General features: G+C 36.5%; 1 pseudogene; it reads left to right on the forward strand.

Annotated features, from left to right (window-relative positions):
• Positions 1 to 5,431: 5,431 nt before the first annotated feature.
• LOC143656572 (protein FAM133B pseudogene) lies at positions 5,432 to 6,176 on the forward strand (annotated as a pseudogene).
• Positions 6,177 to 17,044: the final 10,868 nt, after the last annotated feature.

The raw sequence follows: 17,044 nt of genomic DNA on the forward strand, positions 1-17,044 counted from the left end.
AGCATTTGAGTCACAGTATTCAATAGTGATATTTTGCATCTCTCTATAGCCAATTTACTCCATGGGATATCAGTGCCATTTTGGTCAATGGACATAGAATCATTAGTGCCTTTAATCTAATCTCTAATCTAACATTAAAGAATCAATTCCAAAAGTCCCAGAACAACTCAGAAATCTACTTGTTAAGATTGTATTACTCAAGAACCACTCTTGGAATTGAACTCTGCATTTGTCAGGGTTCTCCAGGGAAACAGAACCAATATATATACATGTGTGTGTGTTTGTGTACGTAAATATTATGAGATTTATTATAGAAATTGCTTTACATGACCAGGAAGATTGTCAGGTGCAAATTTTGTAAGGCAGGCTACAAGTTGGAAACTCCAATAAAGGTTTCAGTGAATGTCCAAGGAAATGTTGCTGGCTGAAATAGAGCTAGAAGTCTCCTTTTCTGACTGCTGAAACTTTAGTTTTCTCTTTAAGGACTTCAAGTGATTGAATGAGTTTCTCTCACTGCTGAAGGCAATCTTCTTGTTGCTTGCATTTCAGGACTTATCTTGTCCAGAGACCCATCTGGAGGGTGCAGATTTTGGAAACTTCCCCTAGTGCATGGAAACTTTGTAGAATTTTATATAACACCACAGGTGTTCTTTAGGATTGGCAGGAATGGTTTTGTTTGAGGGTTGGCAAGTTACGATAGGTAGCAATGTCTAACTGAAGCATACATAAGAGTGACCTCCACTGTAGCCTCTTGACTCTATTTGAACTCTCTCAGTCACTGATACCTTATTTGTGACGTTTCTTTTCCCCCTTTTTGTCAGGATGGCATTGTTGATCACATGGTGCCAGAGCCAGACTTATCCTTGGGGATCATCTCCCATGCCATCAGGAAGACTTTCATCCCTGGATGTCATGTCCCATGTAGGGGGGAAGGCAATGGTGGTATTTGCAGAGTTTAGATTAGAGAAAGGCCACATCTGAGCAACAAAAGAGGTCTTATGGAATTGACTCTTAGGCATGCCTATAGGTAGGCTTAGCTTCTCTGCTACATACTTAAGTTTCACAAGAGGAAGATTCAAGATCAAGAGCTTGGCCTATTGATTTGGGTGTCCTGAATGTTTGGCACAGTACCTGAGGTTTCCATGGTGGTAAAGTTTAATAGATCCATATTTTTTCTCCCATACCTCAATGGACTTTGCCAATACTTTTTGATTATCTGGTTAATATACTCTGAGATGTATCCAGGCATTACATTAAGCTACACAGGATTAAAGGCCCTCATTCTTTTTCTGGGCTCTCTGTGTTTAGATTGTTTAAATGATCTATCCAGCAGGTTGAATTAGATTATATGCTACAGAAAATTTAGGTTCTGGACAAAATAAACCTTCCTTTGGTCTCAAAGAGCAAATAAGGTTCTAAAATATAGACAATGTCTTCCTTAACCCTGATTTCTGAATTACCTTAATCCAGACCTGATCAGCTTCATTCTTATCTCTAAATACCAGGTTATACATATATAAAACAGCCCCTCAAAATCCAGAAATAATAATTACCCTTCTGGACTAAATGTGACTGCTATAAGAATTTACAATCTAGGTCCCAGTTTTCTTATAAGTATTTTCTAAATGAGATCATACAATATTTGCTCTCTTGTTTCTGGCTTATTTGGCCTCACCAAATGGTGGGCAGGTTTATTCACATCGTTTCATGCCTTACAACTGTGTTTCTTTTTGTAGCAGCACTATGTTCAATCATATGTATACACCATCGTTCACCAATCTCCTTCTCAGTCAGTGTGTCCTTCAGCCACCTGCATTCAGGGTGCATCATGTATAATGTCAAGTCAACATCCATCAACACTCTCAATTTTAGATAATTTCATTGTTGCTAAGAGAAGAATAATCAATAAATAACCCTCACCAAACAGGAAATCTAAACCTACCCTTAACTCTTATCCCTCCCCCCATTATTTGCCCATTATTTAAGGCATGACACTGTCTTAATTACTATAGTTTTATGATAAGTCTTGCCTTTTGGTAGGGCAAACCCACTCTCCCAGTTCTTTCTATTCGGCAGTAAAGACCCTTTGCTCTTATATACCCTTTGCTCTTATATATATATATATATATATATATATAAGTTATTTATTTATTTAAAAATTAAGAACGAAGAAACAAAAACATTAACATAACATTCTGTTCTACATATATAATCAGTAATTCTCAATATCATCACATAGTTGCATATTCATCATTTCTTAGAACATTTGCATCAATTCAGAAAAAGAAATAAAAGACAACGGAAAAAGAAATAAAATGATAACAGAGAAAAAAAAGGATTATACATACCATACTCCTTACCCTCACTTTCATTTATCACTAGCATTTCAAACTAAATTTATTTTAACATTTGTTCCCCTTATTATTTATTTTTATTCCATATGTTCTACTCGTCTGTTGACATGGTAGATAAAAGGAGCATCAGACACAAGGTTTTCACAATCACACAGTCACATTGTGAAAGCTATATCATTATTCAATCATCATCAAGAAACATGGCTACTGGAACACAGCTCTACATTTTCAGGCAGTTCCCTCCAGCCTCTCCCTTACATCTTGGTTAACAAGGTGATATCTACTTAATGCGTAAGAATAACCTCCAGGATAACCTCTTGACTCTGTTTGGAATCTCTCAGCCATTGACACTTTGTCTCATTTCACTCTTCCCCCTTTTGGTTGAGAAGGTTTTCTTAATCTTTTGATGCTGAGTCTCAGCTCATTCTAGGTTTTTTCTCAATCCCTTGATGCTGTCTTAGCTCATTCTAGGATTTCTGTCCCACGTTGCCAGGAAGGTCTACACCCCTGGGAGTCATATCCCACGTAGACAGGGGTAGGGTGGTGAGTTTGCTTGTTGTGTTGGCTGGAAAGAGAGGCCACATCTGAGCAACAGAAGAGGCTCTCTTGGGGGTGACTGTTAGGCCTAAATTTTAAGTAGACTTGACCTATCCTTTGTGGGGTTAAGTTTCACCATATATATTTTTTAATCAGCTTGTCAAGTCTCATGAGAAATTCACTTGGGATTTTATTTGGAATTTAGTTAAATCTATAAGCGTTTAGGCTGGGAAAATTGATATCTTTATAGATATAGTATATCTCTTCATTTATTCAGATCTTTTTCATGTCTCTTAGTTTTTCCCTGTTGTGTTTTTCATTAGAATGAAGCTTAGGTACTTGATTTTCTCTAGTTCTATTTTAAATGTTGTCTTCTTTTAAGTTATTTTTTCTAATATTTGTTTCTGGACATAAAAAAGAAATAGATTTTTATATAATAATCTTATATGCAGCCACCTTGCTAATCTCTATGGTTATTGCTTATGTTAATGTAGTATGATTTACTAATATATTTGGTTACTTTTTTTTTAACTTGTTTAAGAAATTTTTCCTTAATCTAAGATCTCGGGGATATTCTCCTGTATTCCTTCTGGAAGTTTTATTGTTTTATCACTCACATTCAGATCTAATAGTCAGCCTAGATCTTTTTTTCCATATGATCATCCAATTGATCTAATACCATTTATTGAAAACAACTAATAATGTTATTTACCTTTAGCTTTGCAGTGCCACCTTAATAATAAAGCAAGTATCCAAATATGTATGTGCTGAGTTTATTCTGCTCCATTGGTTTATTGGTCTATCTTGCACCAATACCAAATTATCATTTACTGTAGCTTTATAATAGGCCTTAATATCCAATAGCCCTTCCACTTTGGTTTTCTTCTTCAAGATTGTCTTGACTGTGATTAGCTCTTTGAATTTTTATATAAACTTTACAATCATCTTGGCAAGTCACATATGCATATCATGTTGGGATTTTGACTTTGATATATTGGGTCTATAGTACATTTGGGGAGACTGACATTGTTATAATACAGAAACTTCCAATTGATGAACATTGAAAATCCCTCCAATTACATAGGTCTTCTCTAATTTCTGTCAAATTGTTTTAAATAATATTTTCCCAAAGCTAGTGGATTTCTACCATATATCAGCTCCTTGCCTATACAGGACTTTTTTGCTGTCTGATTCTATTTCTGAGGATAGCTGCACATGGTTTGAGTCAGTCTTGCTGTGGAGGAAGCATGGAATGTTCCAAGGCAATGGGAAGGGAGATGAATAGAAGCTGACAGCTCTCCCTGTCTATTCTCCCCACTGCTGAAGGGGTGACTTCCTGCCTCAGGATAAGCAGTCTCCCCCAGTTCCCAACCTTCAATTAGAAATATCCATCCATCTCCCCCAAATCTGTATTTTAATTTTTTCCTCTATAGTTCCTGTGGCATATAACGTATATTTTACAGATAGCTGAAATTATACCTGATAAATTGTTGTTTAATGTGAGGCAGGTTAGTATGAAGCTGTTTTATGGACAGTGAGGACACTGACAAATCCTTAGGAACTTTATATAATTTCTGGAATATATACATATTAATAACATTTTATTTATACAAATCTAACTAATAGAAGGTTAGAAAATCTCTTTTAATTTGATAACACTTCTTGTGCAATTTATAATATATCAAATAAACCTATTTGTAGCATTTTTTTTTTATAAAGTGAAAGAGTAGATTCTTTGTAATTTTCTAGGGACTGTCTGAAGTAAAAAGATATAATGTAGCATTTGAAGTAAAAATATAAATATTTATGTGCACAGATACACTAGTTTGGGCCTATTAAAAGAGTTTCATTGTGGCCATTGTAAATTCAAGATTATTTTTAGTATTTCAGGTCCAGCAAGATAAGAATTTACATGATGAAGAATCATAATTTTCTACATAAAACCAGCTGGAATGCTTGATGTCAGTGCACCATTAGAATTTTTGGAAGAATTAGAATTCAAAGCCTAAAAAGCCTACAGGATTTATCTTAGGGTTGGGTCAGTGAGGTGTGCCTTACACAGGACACTTTACCCTGGTGGACAGCCTGTGCTCTAGTCATCTGACTCGTGACCCAGTATCTCTAGTTTCATGGAAATTGTCTTGAGGATGGCAGGTGACCTATTTTCAATCTGGCCTGGCTGTGACTACCTTATCCAGACATAGGATTCCTGGTCTTTGGAAGCCAAGGCTTCTCCTTAAAGGATGGGGTGTCCTCTAGAAATGTTTAAGTGCTTGACTTGTGCCCACAGAATGACCTTGTGATTGTTCTCCATCAGGACAAAGGCCACTGAAATGTTAGGGAGGTGTCTCCCTGTATAATATCATAGAGAGGGGGAAAGAAGAGACTCCAAATACTGAGTACTCACCAAACAGAAGCAATTCCTGTAGACCAAAAGAACAGCCAAAAGGACTACAGCCTTCAATCCATACTGAAAGAACGAAGTTCAAGATAAACCAGAAAAGCAAAGTTCAAAATGCTGGCGTCCGACCGTGCACCCCATGGGCTGTTCAGGCACCACAGGGAAGCGGGACCATTGAGTGGCCCTTGTGAACCCAGTAGCATTGGCCAGACTGAAGGGTCCAATCTGCTCTTCAAGGCCAACAATACTAGGTTATCTGAAGTGATTAAGGCCCACCTGGGAAGAAGTGAAAGACTAACTAGAAAAGAAAATGAAAGGCTCCAGGCATTGGCTGAACTGAAGAAAGAAAAGAATGAGAACAGGAAGAAAGAACTAGGGAGAAATGATTCAGTAGAAGTGGAGCTCATCCAAAAAAAAAAAGACAGAAAAAGAAAAAAAGAAAAGAAATCTGGCAGGCCTTCTTCATCAGACTCTGAGTCTTCCAGCAGTTCTTCAGATTTTGAAGATGAGGATAAGAAACAGGGAAAAAGTAGAAAGAAAAAGAAGAACCGTTCACATAAATCTTCTGAAAGTTGCAAGTCAGAAACTAAATCAGAAAATAAGGATAGTTTGAAAAAGAAGTCAGAAGATTCAACCGAGTGAGAAAAGGACGATAAAGGACTCAGCAGAAACAGAAGGATGTATCCTGAAGATAAACCTTTATCGTCTGAGTCCTTGTCCGAATCGGATTGTATTGCAGAGGCACGAGTCAGAAAGAAGAAAGGCAGTGAAGAAAGGGAAAAAAGCAACAGAGAAAACAAAAAAGAAAAAGAAGCACAAGAAACACAGTAGGAAGAAGAAAAAAGAAGGCTGCTAGTTCCAGCTCTGATTCTCCAAAACATTAAGAAAAATCAAGATTCCCTTAAACAGAAAAGCAATGTTAAGGAAATTTCAGCTGTGAAAATTATGACATATTTACTAAAATGCATGATTTTTCTTGTTTTTAGAATTATTCCTGACTTTCTGAAGCCACTCAGATGCTGCTGTGGGAAAGGACCCTGATTGCTGCCTACTGCTTGAATATATATATTTTTTCTTTCAGTGCATAATGGCTCTGGGAGATGATATACTGCAGTCGTACTAGTGGTTCAGACACTTAGGAATAAAGTGAGTATTTTCTTTACTATAATTACCTAATTATAAATAAACAGAAATTGAATCTGAATACATCTTTAAGAAATTATCAGAAATATCCAGACAGCTTTAGTTAGCATTTAAAAAAATATTTTAAGCATTTTTTATTGCTAAGTATAACATATATACAAAGAAAAGAAAGAAAAAACAATGATTTTCAAAGTACACTTCAACAGGTAGATACAGAACAGATTTCAGAGTTTGTTATGGGCTACCATTCCACTAGTCCAGATTTCTCCTTCCAGCTGCTCTGAAACACTGGAGGCTAGAAGAAATATATATATTTTTTTCTTTTTTGTGGAAAACAACATAATACAAAAAGGCAATAAATATCAAAACACATCACAACAATTAGCCATAGAACAGATTTCAGAGTTTGGTATGGGTTACATTTCCACAATTTTAGATTTTTACTTCTAGCTGCTCTAAGAAACTGGCAAATAAAAGAATATCAATATAATGAATCATTATATTTTTGAGGTAGGGATTATATTGATATTCCAAAATCCTGACTCTGTAGATAAGAGTATTTTAATTTTTTCCCCTTGCATAATTTTGTTTACCTGAGGGAGGACCCTTTAGATTGGGGTGGTTTGCTATCTCTTTAGCTAGCAGAATAGCAGCCTTTATCCCCGCACACCCTGTCCTTGTGGCCGCAGCAGCGTGCTTCCTGGAGAGGTCAGAGCTGGATACCAGCAACCTCGCCCTTTATCGAGCTTAGTGTCATCCTTAGACTCTGTCATATGCTGCCCTGAGTGAACCAAAGAAATGGCCTGTGTTGCATGAGAAAGCCCCCAAAGCTCTGGAATTTACCTCTACGTCAATAATTCTGAATTTTTTTTTTTTTTTTAGCATTACAATGTGTTATGTCATGTGAATTAATTTTGACTACATTTTGGCTTTGGGGAGGAATCATTTCAAATGATTAAACTATTTAGTTTAACTTTTTGAACTAAAGATTCTAAAATGCATGTTTTATTCTGTTAAGTTTTAACCAGTCAGGAAGATTTTATGTAATCAGTATCATTTTTTTTTTTGCATAAATTTTGCTTAGGCTGCAAGGTTTAGTTTTGTAACACTTCACGCTTCACTCTTGCCATCTTTTTTTATTGAGGGTGTCAAGTATTTTTAATTTGATTTAATTTATTTTTATTTTTTATTGTGAAAAATAACATGTGCAAAAATGATACATTTCAAAGCACACCACGACAATTAATTATAAAACAGATTTCCGAGTTTGGTATAGGTTACAGCTTCACAATTTTAGGTTTTTCTGTCCAGCTGTCCAAGATACTGGAGAGTAAAAGAAATATCACTATAATAATTCAGCAGTCATACTCATTTGTTAAGTCCTATCTTCTTTGTTATAACTCCACCTTCTCTTTTGATCTTTCTCCCAATCATTAAAGGTATTTGGGCTATGCCTGTTCTAAATTTTCTTGTTAGAAAGGGCTGTCAGTAATATGGGGTAGGGGTTGGAACCAGTGGATGCTCTGGAGAGACTGTCTCCTGGGTGTCAGGACTTCTCTGGTCTAGGAACCCATCTGGGGGTTGTAGGCTTCTGGAAAGTAATTGTGGTTACTTTTGCTGTCTCCATCAGTTCATTACTCTGTTTAATGGCATACTTGCTGAGATATGTAGCATGTAAAAAGGCAAGTTTTTTTTATATACAAGTTGAGTAGCAGTCTGGTATGCTGGGTCTTTACTTAAAGCTCTTGCCAGAATTTTAGTAAATATAATGTTTTAAAAGTTTGTTGTGTTTGCATAAACAAATACTATGACTAGTTAAATTTAAGTGAGAAATTAAAGCAAATGCCCATAGCCAGAAGACACCCAAACAAATGCCAGACTCTCAATCAAAGGAACAGAAGTTCAGAACCGAAAGGACTCATCAGCAGAAGCCTGGGGCTCCTGGGGAAAGAGGCTCCAGCAGATACCATGCTTGAACTCAGTGGTGGCTCCAGAGAAGAGGGGCAGTCGCTTTGGATCCCACTTCTGAACAACCAGAAATGTCAACTGAGAAGTTACAGACTGAGCTGCAAAACAATAACTGCATTTTTGGGGGGGTCTTAGAATTACTATTTGGGGTCTTAGAATTACAATTTGGGGAACACAGATTTAGGTAGCAACCCAAATTGTGCCCATTTTGGGGCTTCCAAGGAAGGGTTTATAAAGAAAAAGAAGAGGATTGCAAAGTTATTTGTAAAGAATTATGATTGGTGGATATTTGAGGCTTTCTAAAAGTCCTTCAAGGTAGACGGTTTACTGATCTCTTTATCTTGTAGTTGTTTCATGCTGTCCAGATGTCCTCAGAAACCCTATTGATTTAGTTTTGCATACCTTGGTGGTTTTTAATATCTGGCTGAGATGTTCCTGAATTGCTTTCCAACTCCATTTTGTTTTCTTTCTTTTCTCAAGGATATAACTCATTAGTTAAATGAGAGAACCAATAAGATGTTATAACCAATTCAAATGGAAATTTGAAGAGTAGAGACAAAAATAGGCCATGAAATAAATTTATAAATAGATGCAAAACTGGCTTTTTCTTATGGATGGAAGAAAAGCAGTTGTCCTTTCACTGGGTAGAATCCTTTTGCATTTCTGTAGACTAGATTTCTTTGCATTGTTATCATTTATCTACGAGTTAGAGTTGTGAATAGTTAAAAAACAGGGACACCCCATAGACTCAGATAACCCAGAAAGGTGTGAAGTAAACAGGTACATTATGCATTGAAAAGACCCAATAATCTTTTTGGTCCATTTCAAAAACTTTCACAATTTTTCCTGACAGGTCACACTGCACAGGCTGGTTTGAAAGTGTTGTGTACCCCAGAAAAGCCATGTCCTTTAGTCCTGACTCAATAATGTAGGGTGGAAGTCCTCTTTTTTTTTTTTTTTTTTTTGGTAATTAAAAATTTTTTTTTTTATTAATTAAAAAAAGAATTAACAAAACAATTAGAAATCATTCCAATCTACATGTACAATCAGTAATTCTTAATAACATCACATAGTTGCATATTCATCATTTCTTAGTACATTTGCATCGATTTAGAAAAAGAAATAAAAAGACAACAGAATAAGAATTAAAACAATAATAGAAAGAAAAAAAAACAAAAAAAACAAAAACAAAAAACCTATACCTCACATGCAGCTTCATTCAGTGTTTTAACATAATTGCATTACAATTGGGTAGTATTGTGCTGTCCTGGAAGTCCTCTTGATTAGATGATCTCTGTGGAGATATGATGCTACCAGTTGTAGGTGTGGCTTTTGGTTGGATGGAGGTGTGACCCCACCCATTCAGAGTGGGTCTTGATTTGCTTACTGGAAGTCTTTAAAAGAGGAAACATTTTGGAGAAACTGCAGAGCAGATGCAGATGCTTGGAGAACAGTTGCTTCAGAGCTGACAAAGCCAACACAAGACTCAGACGTTTGGAGATACAGGGTCTAGCAGATGTTGCCAGGTGCCTTCCTATGAGAAGCTAAGCATGCCAGAACCCACAGTTGTGGTCCAGAGGAGCTCAGTGAAGGCCCACAGAGGCCAAGTGAGGAACCTCTGCAGAAAACAGAGGCTGAAAGCAATGGAGCCCATGAGCAAGGGACCAGCAGGCACCAGCCTCATGCTTTCTCAGCTGACAGAGGTGTTCCAGATGGAATCAGCCTTTCTTGAGTGAAGGTAACCTCTTGTTGGTGCTTTAGTTTAGACATTTTCTTAGCACTAGAACTGTAGACTTGTAACTTATTAAATTCCCTTTTAAAAGCCATTCCATTTCTGGTATATTGCATTCCAGCAGATTAACAAACTAATACACTGCATATCTGTTTTCTTTATACTTCTCTTTTTCATTAGAATTGATCCTTTAAAACTGATTGATGGAATGAGAAGCATACTTTTTTTCACTCATTCTAAATCAAAAACACTTTAGGACTTGATTCCTCAACAGAAAGAAATGTGTAAGTGTTCGTGTGGGTGTGTGCGCGATGGAGTGCCTGCTCTGGAAGAACCCAGAACAGAACGTCAAGTGCAACTGAGGAAAAGCCCTTTAATAAAAAAGGAAGATTTTCATAAGAATAGGTTCTGGTCCCATTCTGTTTCAGAAGAGCCTTAACTATATTTTGCCACTCATGTATTCTCACTCTAGTGGCAATAGGGTAGCCTGAGAGATGAGAACGTTTATTTCTATTTATTAGTGGTTCTACTAAAGAAAAATTTAATATGCTCTTCAACCCAGATTCAGACCAAAATAGAAATTTCCCCTCATTTCCTGAGGCATATGTTTCCATATCCTCGGAACAATAATATTTCTATAATAAATACTATTCTTGTTAACTTAGGGGTGGCAAAGGCTGCTATTATGGAGCATATGCAGACTATTCATAAAAGCGTTCTCTTTTCAACTAAATTTATAAGAACTGGTCAATCCAGCAGACTGATGCTTTCATGTTAACCTCACTCAGTTTAAGTACAAAATTTTGTGCTACCAAACTAGAGTTTTGAAAAGAAAGAATGCTTTTAGTTGACCTTTTGTTTAGAAAGTGAAATCTCTACTGGCTCAGGGGTCTCTCAGAACATTGTAGACTGACCTTTCAAACAAGGAGCGTTTCCTGTTGAGGAGGAGAAATTGTGCTTCCTGTTGTTACCTTGGGTATATACATTTATCATTGAACATTTGTTAAGTGGTCTAAAGCAATGCACTCTAAACCAAAGCAGTGCTTAGCCCTGATATACCCCAAGAGAATCTCATGAACAGTTATATAGGCTTAGGAAGCTAGATGGCAGAGTAATCACACAGTTAAAAGACTTTATAGAGGGTTGCACAGAGAAGCTAAGCCTATCTTCAATTAAAAAAAAAAAAGAAATTGCTGCTTACTCATCTGAATGTAGAAAAGAGGTAATCTTACGTGATGATTATGAGGAACAATTTTTACTAAAACAAAAAGAGTCAAGAATATTGCCCCAAAGCTGGAGAGTTGACATTTGTAATGAAGTTCTTGTGTTAGGGTTCTTTGAAAGAGTACTGGTTGTATTTAGTGGACTTTGCAGCAGCCTAGAAGGGGAGTTTCTTCCAAGCTCTTCTAATGATTAGCCTTACTACTTAAGCTTCTAACCACTGTGTTTCTTTCTTTTCCTATACAGCATCAACCCCTTTAAATTATAATGATAAATAACAAATGCAAATGACATGAAAGTACCAAAGGCAATTGATTAAAAGTTTATCCAACCATGGGAGAATATAATAGGGTCATGGGCACCTAAGACTCTGGACTTAGACTACCAAACTTCAAATCCCCACCCTGTGACCTTGGCTGAGCTATATATGTTCTTTAAGCCTTAGTTTCTTTAGTGAAAATGATTATTGTGAGGACTGACCACAGTCCCTGGTGCATAGCAAGTATTCCATACATGTTAGTTATTATTACTACTGCCTTTTGTTTATATAACTTTGCACTTAAGTACACACATTTCTTTAAACCCTCACATTATGGTCTCCATTTACCTACTATGGACAAGGTTGTTGGTTAGAAGTGATGAGCCTGGAACCCACCCAGACTCAACACCAAGCTCAGGGCTGCCATGCTCCATCCTGCATTCTGAAGACAAACACAACAGCAAATGAGGAGGCTGGATCTTTTTGGGATGCATACCACTCTAAACATTCCTAGATGTAAAAATATAAAGGCCAGAGAAGATAGAAAAAGTAGTCCATGTTCAAACCATTCAGAGCTGGGCATCTAAAAGGTTAGGTGACACCCAGAGTCCAGTTGCACAGCTGTATTCCCTGATGGTGGGCAGAGAACAGCCAGCATGAGTGTCCTAAGTCCTGGGGTTTGGTGAGCCTGCTGTGAGGTACTTGAAGGCAGATACTTTCTTCATCTTTAGATCTTCTGTCTAGTTGCTTGGCATATTTGGTACTTAATACATGTTGGTTAGTCTGAATGTACTAATATCCTAGGAAGAAATCTTCTTTCTATTGAAAAAAAGTGATACGATAAAAATTACTAATATGAGAGTGTTTATGGATACCCCCTCCCCATCCTGGCATCCATCAGAAAGAATCCCACAAGAGTTTGGGTACAGAAAAATCACGCAGAAGTAGAGTTTCCACATTTCAGTTCTCCCAAGTTTCCCCACTATTGACATTTGCATTAGTGTGGTATATTTGTTGTAATGATGAACCAATAGTATTATAATTGTAATTATAAAGTCCATAGTTCTCCTTAGGTTTCGCTTTTTGTGTTGTACAGTTCCATGGGTTTAAATTTTTTTTTTAAATTATGGTAACATATATTCAACAAAATTTCTCACCGTTCAGTAGTATTAACTACATTTACAATGTTGGGTCGTCATCACCACATCCATTTTGAGGACTTTTCTATTATCCCAAACAGAAACCCTATCAATTGAACGCTGTATCTCCATTCCCCATCCTCACTCCTGACCCTGGTAACCCATATTCTAATTTCTGACTCCATGTGTATGCACATTCTAATTGCTTCATATGAATGAGATCCTATGACAATTGTCCTGGTCTGGCTTATTTCACTCAACATGATGTTTTCAAGGCTCATCCATGTGTTGCAGGTATCAGGACGTCATTACTTTTTATGGCCGAACAATATCCCATTGTATGTATACCAAATTATCTATTCATTGGTTGATGGATGCTTGGGTTGCTTCCATCTTTTGGCAATATGAATAATACTGCTATGAAAATCAGTGTAAAAATAGCTGTTTGAGTCCCTGCCTTCATTTCTTTTGGGCATATGTTTGGAAGTAGGACTACTGGGTCATATGGGAATTCTATACTTAGCTTTTTGGAGGAATCACCAAACTGTCTTCCATAGCAGCTGCACCATTTTACATTGTGACCAGCGATGAATGAGTGTTACTATTTCTCCACACCCATTTTTCCATTTTTTAAAAATAGCGGCCATGCTAATATATTTAAAATAGTGTCTCATGGTTTTGGTTTGCTTTTGATTTGTCTAATGATGTTGAACGTCTTTTCATGTGTTTTCTGTTCGTTTGTATAACTTCTTTGGAGAGATGTCTGTTCAAATCTTTTGTTAATTAAAAATTTTTTTTGTTGTTTTAAGTTGAAGGAATTATTTATATATTCTGGATTTTAATTCTTTATCAGATATGTGGATGCCAAATATTTCTCCCATTGTGTAGGTTATTGTTTTAACTTTTGTGATAAAGTGCTTTGAAGAAAAACAGCTTTTAATTTTGATGCAATTCCATTGATTATTTTCCCTTTTGTTGCTTTTGCTTTGGCTGCAAAGTCTAAGGAATTATTGCCTAATACAAGGTCCTGAAGATGCTTCCTTACATCTTCTTCAAGGAGTTTGATGGTTCTGGCTCTCATATTTAGGTCTTTGATCCATTTTGAGTTGATTTGATGTATGGTATGAGATAGCTTTTTTTTTTCATAGAGATCCAATTTTCCCAACACCATTGGTTGAAGAGACTATTCTTTTCCACCTGAGGGGTCTTTGCCACCTTGTCAAAAAAATCAGTTGGCCATAAATGTGTGGGTTGAGTTCTGAGCTCTCAGTTAGATTCCATTGGTCCATATGTCTGTCCCTGTGCCAGTACCATGCTGTTTTGATTACTGTGGCTTTGTAATAAGTTTTATGACAGGAAGTGTGAGTCTTTGAACTTCATTTTTCTTTTATAAGGTGGCTTTAGCTATTCTGGGCCCCTTACCCTTCCATATAAATTTGATGGTTGGTGTTCTAGTTTGCTAGCTGCCAGAATGCAATATGCCAGAAATGGAATGGCTTTTAAAAGGGGGAATTTATTAAGTTGCTAGTTTACAGTTCTAAGGCCATGAACATGTCCCAATTAAAGCAAGTCTATAAAAATGTCCAAATTAAGGCACCAATAAGAGGTTACCTTCACTCAAGAAAGGCTGATGATGTTCAGGGTTTCTCTCAACTGGAGGGCACATGGTGAACATGGCAACATCTGCTAGCTTTCTCTCCAGGCTTCTTGTTTCATGCAGATCCCCAGGGGGCATATTCCTTCTTCATCTCCCAATGTCTCTGACTGCCTGGGCTCTGGCAGTTTTCATGGCTATCTTGCTTTTTACAAAATGTTTCCTTTATTAAAGGATTCCAGTAAACTAATTAAGTCCCACCTGGAATGGGTGGAGTCACAGCTCCCTCTAATCCAAGGTTAATATCCACGATTGGGTGAGTCACATCTCTGTGGAGATAACCTAATCACAGTTTCCAACCTACATTATTGAATAGGGATTAAAAGAAACAGTTGCTTCCACAAGATGGATTAGGATTAAACACGGATTTTCTAGGGTACATAAATCCTCTCAAACTTGCACAGTTGGCTTTTTCATTCTTGCAAAAAGGTTGTTGGAATTTTGATTGGGATTGCACTGAATCTAAAAATTGCTTTGGATAGGATTGACATCTTAATGATATTTAGACTTGTATTTCATGAACAGAGAATGTCCTTCCATTTATTTAGGTCTTCTTAAATATCTTTCAGCAATATTTTTAGTTTTGCCATATGCTTCAGTACATCATTCCTTCTTACTGCTGAGTAATATTCCGTTGTATAAATATATCACATTTAGTTTATCCATTCATTGGTGATGGACACTTAGATTGTTTCCATCTTTTAGCAATTGGGAATAATGCCACTATGATCACTGGTGTGCAAATGTCTGTTCATGTCCCTGCTTTCAGATCTTCTGGGTATATACTGAGTAGTGGTGTTATAGTTGTATGCTATATTTAGTTTTCTGAGGAACCGCCAAACCATCTTTTACTATTTTACATTCCCACCAGCAGTGAAGAAGTGTTCTATTTCTCCACATCCTCTTCAGTGCTTGTAGTTGCCTGTTTGTTTAATAGCTATTCTAATGGGTGTGACATGATACCTCATTGTGGTTTTGATTTGAATTTCCTTAATACCTAGTGAAGCTGAGCATCCTTTCATGCACATTTTAGCCACTTGTATTTCCTGTTTGGAGAATGACTATTCACGTTTTTTTTTTTACATGGGCAGGCTCCAGAAATCGAACTCGGGTCCTCTGGCATGGCAAGCAAGCATTCTTGCCTGCTGAGCCACCGTGGCCTGCCTCAACTATTCATGTTTTTGCCCTTTTTTTTTGATTGGGTTGTTTGTCTTTTTATTGTTGAGTTGTAGAATTTCTTTATATATTCTGGATATGGGACTCTTATCAGATATGTGGTCTCCAAATATTTCTTCCGATTGAGTTGGCTACATTTTCACCCTTAGACAAAAATCCTTTGAAGCACAAAAGTATTCAAATTTGAGGAGTCCCATTTGTCTATTTTCCGTTTTCTTGCTGGTGCTTTGGGGGTAAGGTCTAATAATCTACCTTCTATCACTAGGTCTTGAAGATGTTTCCCTGTATTTTCTTCTAGAAGCCTTATGGTACTGACTCTTTTTTTTTTTTAATATTTTTATTGTAAACAGTAAACATTGTTGACATGATTATAATCAATGGCTCACAATATCATCACATAGTTGTGTATTCATCATGATTATCAATTTTTTGAACATTTACATCTCTCCAGCAAAAGAAATTAAAAAGAGAAAAGAAAAAACTCGTACATGCCATACTCCTTACCTCTCCCTCTCATTGACCACTAGTATTTCAATCTATGCAATTTATTTTAACCTTTGTTTCACCTATTATTTGTTTATTTCTTATCCATATTTTTTACTCATCTGTCCATACCATAGATAAAAGGAGCATCAGACACAAGGTTTTCACAATCATACAGTCACATTGCAAAAGTTTATCATTATACACTCATCTTCAAGATCACGGCTACTGGAACACTGCTCTACAGTTTTAGGCAGTTCCTTCTAGCCTCTCTAATACACCTTAAACTAAAAAGGAGATATCTATATACTGTGTAAGAATAACATCCAGGATAACCTCTGGACTGTTTGAAATCTTTCAGCCACTGACACCTTATTTTGTCCCATTTCTTTCTTCCCCTTTTTGGTTGAGAAGGTTTTCTCAATCCCTTGATTCTGAGTCCCAGCTTATCCTAAGATTTCTGTCCCATGTTGCCAGGGAGGTTTACTCCCCTGGGAGTCATGTCCCATGTGTGTGTGTGGGGAGGCAGTGAGCTCACTTGCCATGTTCGTTGAGAGAAAGAGGCCGTTTCTGAGCAACAAAAGAGGTTCTCTGGGTGTGACTCTTAGGCCTAATTTTTTAAAAAAAATTATTTATTTAAAAAAAAATTTAACAAATGAACTAAAACATCAACATATATAATCAGTAATTCACAATATCATCACTTAGTTGCATATTCATCATTTCTTAGAACATTTGCATCAATTCAGAGAAAGAAATAAAAAGACAACAGAAAAAGAAATAAAACAAAAACAGAAAAAAAGATTATACTTACCATACCCCTTACCACTCGCTTTCATTAGCATTTCATACTAAATTTATTTTAACATTTGTTCCTCTTATTATTTATTTTTATTCCATATGTTCTACTCATCTGTTGACAAGGTGGATAAAAGGAGCATCAGACACAAGGTTTTCACAATCACACAGTCACATTG

The sequence above is a fragment of the Tamandua tetradactyla genome, chromosome 14 (genome assembly GCF_023851605.1).
Source record: "Tamandua tetradactyla isolate mTamTet1 chromosome 14, mTamTet1.pri, whole genome shotgun sequence".
Classification (NCBI taxonomy): Eukaryota; Metazoa; Chordata; class Mammalia; order Pilosa; family Myrmecophagidae; genus Tamandua; species Tamandua tetradactyla.